The sequence below is a fragment of the Lemur catta genome, chromosome 5 (assembly GCF_020740605.2).
Source record: "Lemur catta isolate mLemCat1 chromosome 5, mLemCat1.pri, whole genome shotgun sequence".
Classification (NCBI taxonomy): domain Eukaryota; kingdom Metazoa; phylum Chordata; class Mammalia; order Primates; family Lemuridae; genus Lemur; species Lemur catta.
The window spans coordinates 64041592-64053237 of record NC_059132.1 but is presented as its reverse complement, the minus strand read 5'-3'; the positions used below and the strand labels follow the sequence as shown (position 1 = coordinate 64053237).

Below are 11646 nucleotides of genomic sequence, written 5' to 3'. Positions count from 1 at the left end.
TTACATAATTGAGGTATTTACATTTTTCATCCTGCTGTTTTCATTTAACATTATATCATGTGCTTCTTCCCTGAGCTATCACAACCTTTTCCAAAATATTATTTTTAATAGCTTTGTAATATTCTTCCAGGTAGATATAACCTAAATTATATAATCATTTCCCCCTCCCATTGTAGGAAATGTTTGTTATTTTAATTATTTTATTATTATAACAAAGTATTCTAAGTGTTTTTGCACACAAATGATTTTTTAAAATTTGGATTATTTCCTTAAGAGAATTTTATACAAAATGAAGGGAATAACCATTTGCATGAGCTTCCGTGGTGGAATGTACAAGTGCTAAGGGGGCAACAGCAAGGATCTTGTTTCAAGGATATGGGGAAGGGAGCTGATTAGCTTCCTAGGGCTGCCCTAACGAATGGATAAATTGAATGGCTTAAAACAACAGAAATTTATTATCACAGCTCTAGAGGCCAGAAATCCAAAATCAGTATGTTGGCCAGGTTGGTTCCTTGTGGAGGCTCTGAGGGATAATCTATTTTATATCTCTTTTCTAGCTTCTGGTGGTTGAGAAAAATCCTTGTCATTCCTTGATTTGTAACTGCATCACTCCAATGTCTGCCTCTCTCACACATGGCCTTCATTCTGGTAACTGTGTCTCTGTGTGTCTCTAAATCTCCTCCTTCTTTTAAGAACACTCATCATCAGATATAGGACATACCTTAATCCAGTATGACCTCATGTTAAGTTAATTACATGGGCAAAGACTATTTTTAAATAGGTCATACTCACAGGTACTTTGGGTTAGAATTTCAACGTATCTTTTTGGGCAACACAATTCAATCACTATAGCAGTAATTGTCCCTTTGCCCACCCTAAATGAAAACCAGTGTGGGAGAACTTTAACTGCAAGACAGTTTGAGGGCCTCAGACATAAAAGGGATTCTCCTGTTTGTTTCTGAAAGTTTGTCTGAATTTACATGATGGTGCTTTGTCGAAGAACTTCAATTCCCAGAACTCGATGCAATAGTCTCTGAGATTTCCCCGTTAAACAAACAAACAACAATAAAAACCAGGTTCTGTAGTGTTTCCCTGAATCAACACCCTTTAAGCCCAGAAACAAAAATCGTATTAATATTGCTAGATTTAGTCTGGCATTCATAGGCTCTTGTGTGTTATGAGGGACAGAGAATGTCCTCAAGCTGGAAAACTGGAAAATTGGAAAACTGGAAAACCTGTTATTTGAGCTTTTCCATGTTCCCCGGCTCCCTCCCAAGACTGCCGGCTTCCCTCACTCGGGAAGGCGCAAAGGAGTGAGCTTTGCCTGATGGGATGGAGACCTTCCCAGAGTTTCTCTTCAGAGGCTTTAGGAGGGCTGGGTTCTCCCCACTGCCTCTTATTCCAAGCCCCTGCTCAAATCAGAGTCCGTTAAGCCAGGGAAAGGGCAAAGGTGTTCAAAGCCGTCGAAGATATTTCTGGTTTAGTATTCAACGCTGAAAGCAAATGCGAATGACTCCAAGGTTTCTGATTCTCTCGGTTTTCTTCCAGCCGGTTTCCTGTGCCATTGGCACTTGTAGATCTGAAGCTACTAGGGCCACCCTCAGCTCCAAAATCCGTTTCTGTCACAAACACTTGTGAATAGGTGCTTCGACGGTGATAAGCAAGTGGAGTTCAGGGGAAGCTAAAATTAACATCTTTTGTCTGGGAATGCTCCTTTGAATATCACCCTCCTCAATTGAATTTCAGTGTACTGTGGATGACTTCTTTCACTTAAGAGCTAGAAGCTCTTAATGTACCTAGGAAATTCTTTGTTACCAGACTTAGTATCCACACGCCAAAAAGTCCTTTATTTATCATATCAATTCCACTACCCAAGACTAGTACACTGCTCACATCCTCAAATACTTTAACAAAGTACCTGTGCAATTTAAGTAATCATGGCCGAGTGGCTAACGCGATGGACTTGAAATCCATTGGGGTGTCCCTGCGCAGGTTCGTAATCCTGCTGACTACGGTTTTTATCTTCCACCTGTAAGTTTCAGTTGTTCCTAAATAGTACTCCATTTGCGGCACCCCAAAGCCAAGCAAAACTCCTACATTCTAGTTGTTGTCACCCTCGTCGGCAGCCCTGCCTAGTACTACTGAGGTCCAGTAATACTACTGCATTCTAGCTGTCATCTGAGTTGATAACCCTGCAGTGCCTTCCAATTGTCAGATTTGTTGGCACCTCGCTTACCTCTGAGTTACTCTCTGAGTCAAATAACTTCCTCCAATTTCAGACACAGTCTCAAAATTGACATCAATCTCAAGTGGAGGAGGGGATCTACTGTGGCATGAACCTAACTGGCCGTTAATCCTGATTTGAGGAAGGCAATTCTGTTTTCCTCGATTACAAGCCATGGCCAACTTGGATTTGCTCTGAGCATCCAGATCAGACTCCATCCTCTCCTGTGGTAGAGATGACTTCTGCTACCATCTGTTCTAGGGAACTCGAGATTTACAAAAAACTATTTACTCTAACAGCTACCCTTTTTTTGAACCGTTATTGTGTTGTAGGCACTGAATCAGCATTGTATGCATTATCTCACCAATTTAATTACCAATATAATCCTATCAATTAGGTAATATTAGTCCTATTTTAAAGACGTATTATAGAAAATGATGATTGACTTGCCCGACATCAAACAGTAGAGTGATACCTACACCAAGGACTTTCTTAAATATGGATGTGAAGTCACTTTTTCACAAGTACTACAGGGAATATTTTTTTTTTTAAACAAGTGGTTAGAAGTCTCAGACTAGAGTACTTTACACATGGAAATGATTTTAATATCTGCTCCTATTTATCAAGCATTTATTATATACATATTTTTTCAAGGCTTTGTGTATGTTAACTTGTATGATAAATACAACATCCATACACAGTAAATACTACTATTACCTTCTTTCTCCAAATCTGGAAACTCTGACCCATGGGAATAAAATAATTTGACTCAAGTCACCCAGCTAGTAAGTGGCAGGGCTGAACTTGAACTTTGCCTGTGTTTGTGTCTATGGCCAGGGAGCCAAACAGTTGGGGTGGACATGGTGGCAGATCAGGAGTGCTTTCATTGCCACTGCCTACAGTTGAAAATTAATGCTACTGCCTAACTCTTTTATTCAGTTTTCTCTGTAAATAAATCTCTAAGTTGCTAGTCTGCAGTGTGAGGTTGTTGCCTATTGTGCATTAAGTGTTTTGTTATCCCAAGTTTAAGAAATATTATTTAACAGCAATGAGGCTTTGCCTGTTTTGGAGCAATATTAGCAGTGATTGTGATTGTAGCTTCATCTAAATGATTAGTTTATAAAGAGTACCACACCTGTTGTGTCTTCTCCTCCTGAAAACTCCAGAGCCCAAGAGTGAGAAAGGTTTGTTAAACCATAGGAAGTAGATGTCAAGGCTAACCACTAGATGCCAAGTCCAGAAAAATTTCTGGTTTGAGAGTAAAAGCAAAACTCACATTGAGCCCCATACAAAGACCAACAGGAAAGCCTGTTAATCTTGGTAAACTGGGTTTATTGAACCAGCTGAGCAAGGGAGAGCCCCATTTTGAAAGAGTCTCAATAGTGTCTCAAAGGGAAGGGTAAAGCAGATAAGAGTTTTGGGGGCTAGGCTTAGTTACAGGATGGTTATGGAGTAGGATGATGTTAGAGCAGAAATTACTAACCGAGATCTGTTCCGAGTGATCAGAATTTGTAAACTAAGCAAATGACTGGAGCAGTTATTTTATCTTTGGGATCTAATCTTTGGGATTTAATTCTTTGTGGAATTGTTTTTACTATGGTATTACCATGAAATATACAAATAAAATGGTGTTAAAAAAACTTGAAGTTAGGAAGTTTATCATGCACATCATGGTTTGGAACAGTTTCTCTGCTGTGTGTTTCATAGTATGACGTTTGAAAGATTTAGTTTCTTGTTTTGTTACTCATCTGATTTGGTCCAAAGATGGCTGGATTTGAAAGTCAAACAACACAGGCTGTAAAGGAATGGGATTTAAAAATAAAAAATGAAAATTAGGTCAGTTAGAGAAAAGTTCACAAATTTGTTGCATTTACCCGCTAGTACTCATTATGTTAAATGCCTGTCTTACAGCTTAGAGGGTCCAAGGTGGAGTTCCTTGGCCCCAGTCTGTTCTTCCTACCTTCTCCAGCACATACAGGGACAAAGAATGTTTATCTGGGCTTTACAGTAGATTTGGGAAACAAGTGTAAATTCAGAGACTCGCTGCTTTGGTTCTCATACAGAAGAAAGTTGGGAAGAAAAAGTCCAGGTAGAAGCAAAGAACACGTGGAAAAATAAGAAGAAGATGGAAGAGGAGCGGGAGGGAGAAAGGCCAGGAGATGGACTTGGACACCAACATGGGCTTTATGGTCCTTCTACACTGCCTCAGCTATTCTCTCCAGCATGCCAGTAGGAGGCAGACGCCAATCATATTCTTACTAACTTTCAATAAGTATCCTAAACCCTCTGTCATTTAAACGTAGATTCTCCTCTGGGCCTTAAAGTATCTGTAGCTTTGACGTCTTAGAATTGACTTGATTAAGGGCTGGTTGGGTGGTGGTGAGATGCCACTGCAGCTCTTCCCCCGGAGTCCAGTAGGGGACCATAGCGGAGGACGGAAGCAGCCTAACAAACGCCCTGGGCGTCCGCTGGGGAGTCGAACCCCGAGCTCCCGCGTGACAGGCGGGGATACTCACCGCTACACTAACGAGGAAACAGCAGGCAACTAACGTTGTCTAGTCTACCTCTAATAAGTGAAGCACTATTGGCTACATCTTTTGAGTCTATAGGTTTGTGTTCTACTAAGTTGATCATATTTGGCGAATCTACAAACCTGAACCCATACGGACTCGTCCGCGACCAACCAAGTCTCGCTGCGGCGCTTCCCTCGGCCGTGTCACTCAACCCACTGCCGCCTGAGCCAAAACTGTCCGGTGGGTGGACAGCCTGCTCTTTTGACAGTAGTTGCGTCGATTCCTCTGACGGTGTTTCTCGTACTAGATTTGCAAGCAGCGAAACCGAGCGACCAAAGCAGTTGACTCGTTGATTCCACAGACACTCTGTACTAATTAACCAAAAACTGTGACCTCTGACTAGGGCTCATTTCCATAGGGGAAGAAAATACTATCAAGAGTTGTCTAGCCTTCAAGTGTGTTTAGAGGGCAGGGAAACGCGAGGGTTTCCAGAGAATTGAGCGGAGGCTCCGTTGAAGGGAAAATGATTAAGGTTCTACTTATTTTACTTCAATCTTAGTAAAAATGATAGAGCAGTAACTTCCATCTCCTCTTGCTGTGGAGTTAATTGTGTCCTGGGCGAAGCACCGGATGACTTTAGTCAAGAATTTCGCACAATGTAACTTGCTTCGATTTCTTCTTTCCACTAATTCTCGTTTAATTTGTCTAAAATGGAGCATCCGTAGTCAGCAGGACTCGAACCTGCGTCGGGACACCCCAACGGATTTCTAGTCCATCGCCTTAACCACTCGGCCACGACTACAACTGCACGATCTCTCGTGAGTGTATGTTCCCCCCCCCCCGCCCCCGCCCCCTCCCCGCCTCCCCGCCTCCCCATCCCCGGCCCCTGGTGGGAGACATGAAGAAGCACAAATCAGGATACACACTATCTAGTGTGCAAGAAAATCGGCTTTGTGAGTTGAATGCAAACCTTCAGGTAAAATGAGGGTTTGGTTAAAAAAAAACAAAAAGTCAACCTTTTGTGCTGACTGAACAGTCAAGAGTACGGGGATGAGAGTCCTCACCGCACGAGCATCAGTGTGCCAAGCAAACAATAAACACTTCAAGACAGTATACACTGAGCGAGTTCCCACCAGCTCCCGGACTAGGCTGTGGTCTGAGCTCAGGCACTTGAGTCTCGGGAATTGGAAGTAAACTGCTTATTCCGAGGTGGAGTCAGACCCTAACTTCCACCTCCTGCTCATCCATTGCTTTTCAACAACGTGTCTTCCAATAGTCCTGAACACCCATAAGTACATTGAAGAGAGAAAGGGAGATTGGCTAGCTTGTGTGAAATCAGCGAGGTGGAAATAGGACAAAAAGAGCTGATGGTTTACATGGTTATGATATAAAGATGTCTTTTGCAGCATTATATGGAATAGCAGAGAAAAGTAATATGTTAATCAGTAAGGGAATGATATGATGCATTCCTATCGCAGGGTTAAATAAAGGTTTCTACTTATTAAGGCACCTTTAATCTTAATAAAAATGATAGGGTAATAACTTCCATCCCCTACTGCTGTGGAGTTTTGGTCCGGGGGAGGTACCGGACTGTTTAGTCAAGAATCTCAAACAGTGTGACTTGCTTCAATGTGACTTGACCCCACTTGGTCATGTCATATTATCCTTTTTAAAAATTACTGGATTCAATTTGCTAACATTTGTTAAGAATTTTTACACCTATTTTCATAAGAAACATTGGTTCATAATTTTTGTTTTTATCAAGCTATGGTCTGGTTTTGATAGAATAATATTCACCTCATAAAATGAGTAGGAAGGTGTTTCCTCCCCTTTCAATTTCTGGAAAAGTTTATGTAGACATGGTATTATTTTCTCTTCAAATATTTGGTAGATTTAACACTCAGCATTCAATGAACCTCTCATTTTGGTACAAAATCATGACACCACAGAATGATTTGATTTGATTCTCACCCTCCAACCATGCATGATACTGCTGTATAGTACTGTCATCTGGTATCTAAATCTTAAATATCATTGTTAAAAACAATGTTTATTAATTTCCTTGTTTACACAGAATTTTGCATTTCTTGCATTCACCAGGTCTAAATTCATATTTACTAATTTCCTCTTTACCTGTTGTATCTAATGTTCAAACTGTATTTGGATTTTTGTTTTAATAAGTGTATTTTTCACTGGCTGATTTTTTTTTCCTTTTAAGTATAGTCCTGTGTATCCTTATCTATCACCTAGAACACAGAGGTTCACACTCAGATAAGACTGCTGGATCCTTTCATTGAGTTTTTTGGCTCTGACAAATTGTTCCTGTTCGTCTGCTCAACTATTAAATTTCATCTTCCTTTAATTTCTTTTCCAAATAACCAAATATAATGAAAAATAAGTGAGCTGCAAAAATCATGTGATGAATAATACAAAAGGTAACTTGACAGTGGGGAAACTTGATAGGACCTTAATTCATCACAATTAGCATAGTGAGTATTAGGATTAATCAATATCCTGTGTGTCCTGATATGAAGAACTATGAAGGACACTACCTCACTTCCAGAGGAAACATCAGACAAATTCAAATTGAGGGGGCATTGTAAAAAAATGCCTAATCCACTTATTTTAAAAAGTCAACAAAATGAAAGAAAAAGAAAGACTGAAGAACTCTTCTAGATTAAAAGACAAAAGAGACATGACAAGTAAATGCAATGTATTTTTTCATGAAATAAAGGATTTGCACAACTAGCAAAAGATTAACAAGATTTATAGATTTTTGTAATTGTTCAATGTTTAGAAAAGAGAAAGCCTCTGTTTTTAGAAAATATACAATGAAATATTTAGTGTTAAAGGGACATCTTGTCTGAAACTCTCAATGGTTTAGAAAAAAGATTATATATGCAAATTTGCATATCCATCAATAGAAACAAAGCATATATGGTAAATTATTGACATTGGAGAATCTGGGTAAAGAATTTATGAAACTTCTTTGTACTATTCTTGCAACTTTTCCATAAATCAGATATTATGTAAAAATGAAATGTTAAAAAAAGAACAGAAACAGATTGTCAGAATCACAAAATTCATTGAAAAGATTTAGCATTCCCATGCGGGAAATGAACTCCTTTATTCCAGGAGGTAAGAGAGAATAAACACTACTGTGCTGAAAAGAAAGTGCTTGGGATGGAGGAGCCTTCTCTGTTCAGCCTTGTCCTAGATCCTGGGCTAACTGAACCAGTAAGACAGGATTCATTTTCTGGATAATGCAATGTTTCTAGACCCATATACAGGCTATCTTAAGTTCAAGCCCCTGCAAACGAGGCAATGAAGAAAGCATTTGATAGACTTTACTTTTCTAAATAAGACATATATGTGAGAGAGTTCACAAGTATAAATATTTGTGTTCTCCATGGGCACAATTCCATGGAGAACAAAATTCAAGGCAGGGGTTTCGAGACAGGAAATGAGGCAGCATTTTCTGCGTTTTGCTCAGAGATTGCTTCTTTTTATACAAGTGGAAAAAAAAATAAGAAGAGAGATCCGTACCCTTAGCCCCACGGGAACCCAGTAGCTACAGGGATTTGAATGTCAGAGCAGAACAAGGTTAGCCAAAAAGGCCGCACAGTTGTGATAGGGACCGGTTATAGGATGTTCCTTTCTAGTCAACTTCAGATTGTCAGACAAAAGACAACCCCGTAGTCGGCAGGACTCGAACCTGCGCGGGAAAACCCCAATGGATTTCTAGTCCATCGCCTTAACCACTCGGCCACGACTACAGCTGTCACAGTTTGGACTTTAACATATTGATGAAATCACGTAGCAGGTGATGCGTGCAAATTTCTGTCTTTGACGGCTTTATCGGAAAAGGTGAGGTGAAGTGAGAATTTAAGGAAAGGAGGTCATTCTTTCCGACAACCCTGGGAATTGAGAGCTCTGAAATGAGAGAGGCAGAGTCCTCATCCCATAAGCATTGGCGTTTCCAGCAAACTTCAGGTCTGTCAGGTAACACCCAGCTAGCGCCTGCCTGCCCCGAGACTCCAGCCAGGCTTCTGTACTCGCCACCGCTGGCACCAAGCCTCCCCGGTACCGAGGGGCAGTCAGGTCCGAACCCTCCTCTAGTCCGGGATGTTCGCACTTCCCTGAGCCCAAGCAGGCGCGCCATCGCAGTGGATTCCAGGCACCGAATTGCTTCCGCTGATTTGTGTCCCAGGTGGAGGGCACGAAAAATTATGTGGAAAAGCCTCCTCTATGTCCTCTCGCTGTGATATTGGTAAATCTTTAGGGCAGGCTCATACTCTGGTTTGATTTCTGGTCCATGTAGGGGCTCCTCTCTTCCCTTAGATTTAACCAATTCAAATCAACTTTTTCTCCCTCTTACATTTCGACTTTAATTTCTCAATCATAGTGCTTTCCCAAGACCTGAGACTTATTTTGTCTACCCTGCTTAGAGGGCCTCAATCTAATTTTTAAAAGAAGGGGGAGGGGGAGGGGGAGGGGAGGGGGAAGGGAGGGGGGAGGGGAGGAGGAGAAAGAGAGGCGGGGAGAGAAGACACCGATGACAGAGGGATCTATTGTGACATCTAAACAGAGAAGAAAAGGAGGGAGGAGAGGGGTGAAAGAAGAGTGAAGGCAGGGTAAGGGGGATGAAGAGAGATTGCTTACATACAGAGATAAAATCAACTCTAAGAAACCACATGATTTAATGGAGGAAAGTCTGTTCTGAGGGGAGTATTAAGCTGAGTTTGGGGTAAGGGAGCCAGACTCCATATCTAACTGAGCAGTCTATGATTTGAACTGTCTTTCCTATCAAAATGAATTTTAATCACATAAACATACTTTAAAAACCATGTCAAGTTAGGACATGACTAAATGCAAATTTAAAGTAAAATATAAGTTGTGATCTAGGTGTTGCCATAACTAATTATATGTTCCTTTTATTTGGTCTACACATTTTTAACAAGCATATAACATTTCGTTAAATTCTTTTTGTCAAAGAAATATAGACACAAACTTTTGAAATTAAAATGTTTTGTTTGGGAGAATAGAATTGCAGTTCGGGGCACACAGGCAAACGGGTGGTCTTTAGTATATCCCAAGAACAAAGAGGAGGTTAGAGGTTTCATAATAAAGGACAAATGTTACATATTTCTCTTTGAAAAATTTCATTGGCACTAGTAAGATTTTGAGGAGCTGGCAAGTTCTGATTGGTAAGTGATGGCAGTGAGCAAAATTAGTCTTAGTGTTGCAGCAGATTGTTTCAGTAGCCATTAGATACACCTGGCTGTTTCAGCTGCCAGGCTTGCAGAGAGTTACATTTTTGGAGCAATGTTTTGTGCCCTGAGTGCTTTTTCCCCCTGGTTTCTCAAATCTGTTTTAGTTGACAAAAATGACTTAATTTGTGTGATCAAAGTTCACACTTTGGAACTCTAGTTTGAAGGAAGTTAAATATTGAAGAAATACCAGAAACTTGTCATGCTTTAAAAAATCTCAGTAAAAAAGGAAAATTGCAATGATTAATATTAATGAAAACTAAATTTATTGGATCAATTCTTTTTTTACTTAGAATAAAATGAACAGAGATCTTTGACAGCTTCATCCTTGTTTATTTTTCTCATCATTCATCTATATGGACTGAAGAAAAAAAAAGCACAGCAGAATAAATGCAGGTAAAAGAAATGAATAAAAGTTCAGCCACAGGAAACAAAATTATTATAGACATTTCAGGTCCAAACTAAAAACAGTCTAAAGTCCCTCAACAATAGAAAGGATAAACAGGTTTTTTTTATACAAAGAATAGTAGAGCAATAAGATTAAAGATTTTTCAATTACACAAATGTTGGAATAATCTCACAAACATAATATTGAAGTGATGCCAGACACAAAGTCATACATGATTTTGTTTATATATACTGTAGTTCAAAACAGACAAAACAAATCTGTAGTGTTAGAAATCAGGAAGGTGATTGTTGAAGGTGGAAAAAGGCCATGAGGAGACCCGCTGGAAATCTTGAGAATGGTTCTGTTTCTCAGTCTGGGTACATAGGTATGTTCACTTTGTGAAAATTTCTTGAGCTATATAATTATGGTTTATGCACTTTTGTGTATCAATATTGTGTTATATTATGCAGCAATTAAAAATTTACTTAAAAATGAAAACCTCTCAAGCTATTTTAAGCAAAAGGAATTAATAAAGAATACAAAAGCTTACAAAATTTTGGGAAGAGAGGGATAAAGGGAGATGTCAGCTCTAATTTGAGCCTGCAGGAATTATTCCTAAAACAACTCCCAAAGAAATGATCTTCAGGGAGGCTGTTATTGTCTCCACAATCAAGAAAGTAAGAAATCAAGATTCTGTCACTAGGATTGTTAATTTCAAGGAACTGTAGGTCAGGCATCATGAAACTTCTGCAACAGTGGGGTTCTCTCTAGGGCTGTAGTTCTCAAAATTTAGCATGAAATCTAATTTATCATGACAGAAAGCAAGTCAGTCAGTGATTTTTGCCCAGGTCTTAATTTATAAAGGTGACTGAGTGAAGACACAGAGAGCTCAGTGCCATTGAAAGAAAATTTTAATGTTATTTACAGTTCCCCTAGACAGGAGAAGCACAGCCCACCATGCAGGGCCACATGGGGAAGTACCAGTGTCAGTGAGTAGGTAGAAAGAAGTGAGGAGAAAACATAAGCTACAGTGTTTATCGGGGTTGCCACGAGGAAGGTAGGGCAGGTCAGGGTATATAGTTTAGGATTGGTTAGTTTGAATAATTCTGTCAGGCTTTAGGATACAGGGGCTGTCCCTAGTTGCCTGGGATCTGATGCTTGGTTGATTTAGGGTAGGGGAAACATTGGCTTCGCTTGTGAGAGTTAGATACAGGAGGTCATTCAGAGTGTGGGCTCTGGATAGCAGGAGAT

At 40.0% G+C, this 11646-nt stretch overlaps 3 non-coding genes across 3 annotated transcripts; 1 reads left to right on the top strand and 2 right to left on the bottom strand.

Annotated features, from left to right (window-relative positions):
- The first annotated feature begins 1931 nt into the window (after positions 1 to 1931).
- On the top strand, positions 1932 to 2014 carry TRNAS-UGA. Its single transcript has one exon. It is a non-coding gene; the product is annotated as a tRNA-Ser (tRNA).
- Positions 2015 to 5457: 3443 nt separating this feature from the next.
- On the bottom strand, positions 5458 to 5539 carry TRNAS-AGA. The gene has a single exon. It is a non-coding gene; the product is annotated as a tRNA-Ser (tRNA).
- A 2892-nt stretch (positions 5540 to 8431) lies between these two features.
- TRNAS-AGA lies at positions 8432 to 8513 on the bottom strand. The gene has a single exon. It is a non-coding gene; the product is annotated as a tRNA-Ser (tRNA).
- Between the last annotated feature and the right edge of the window lie 3133 nt (positions 8514 to 11646).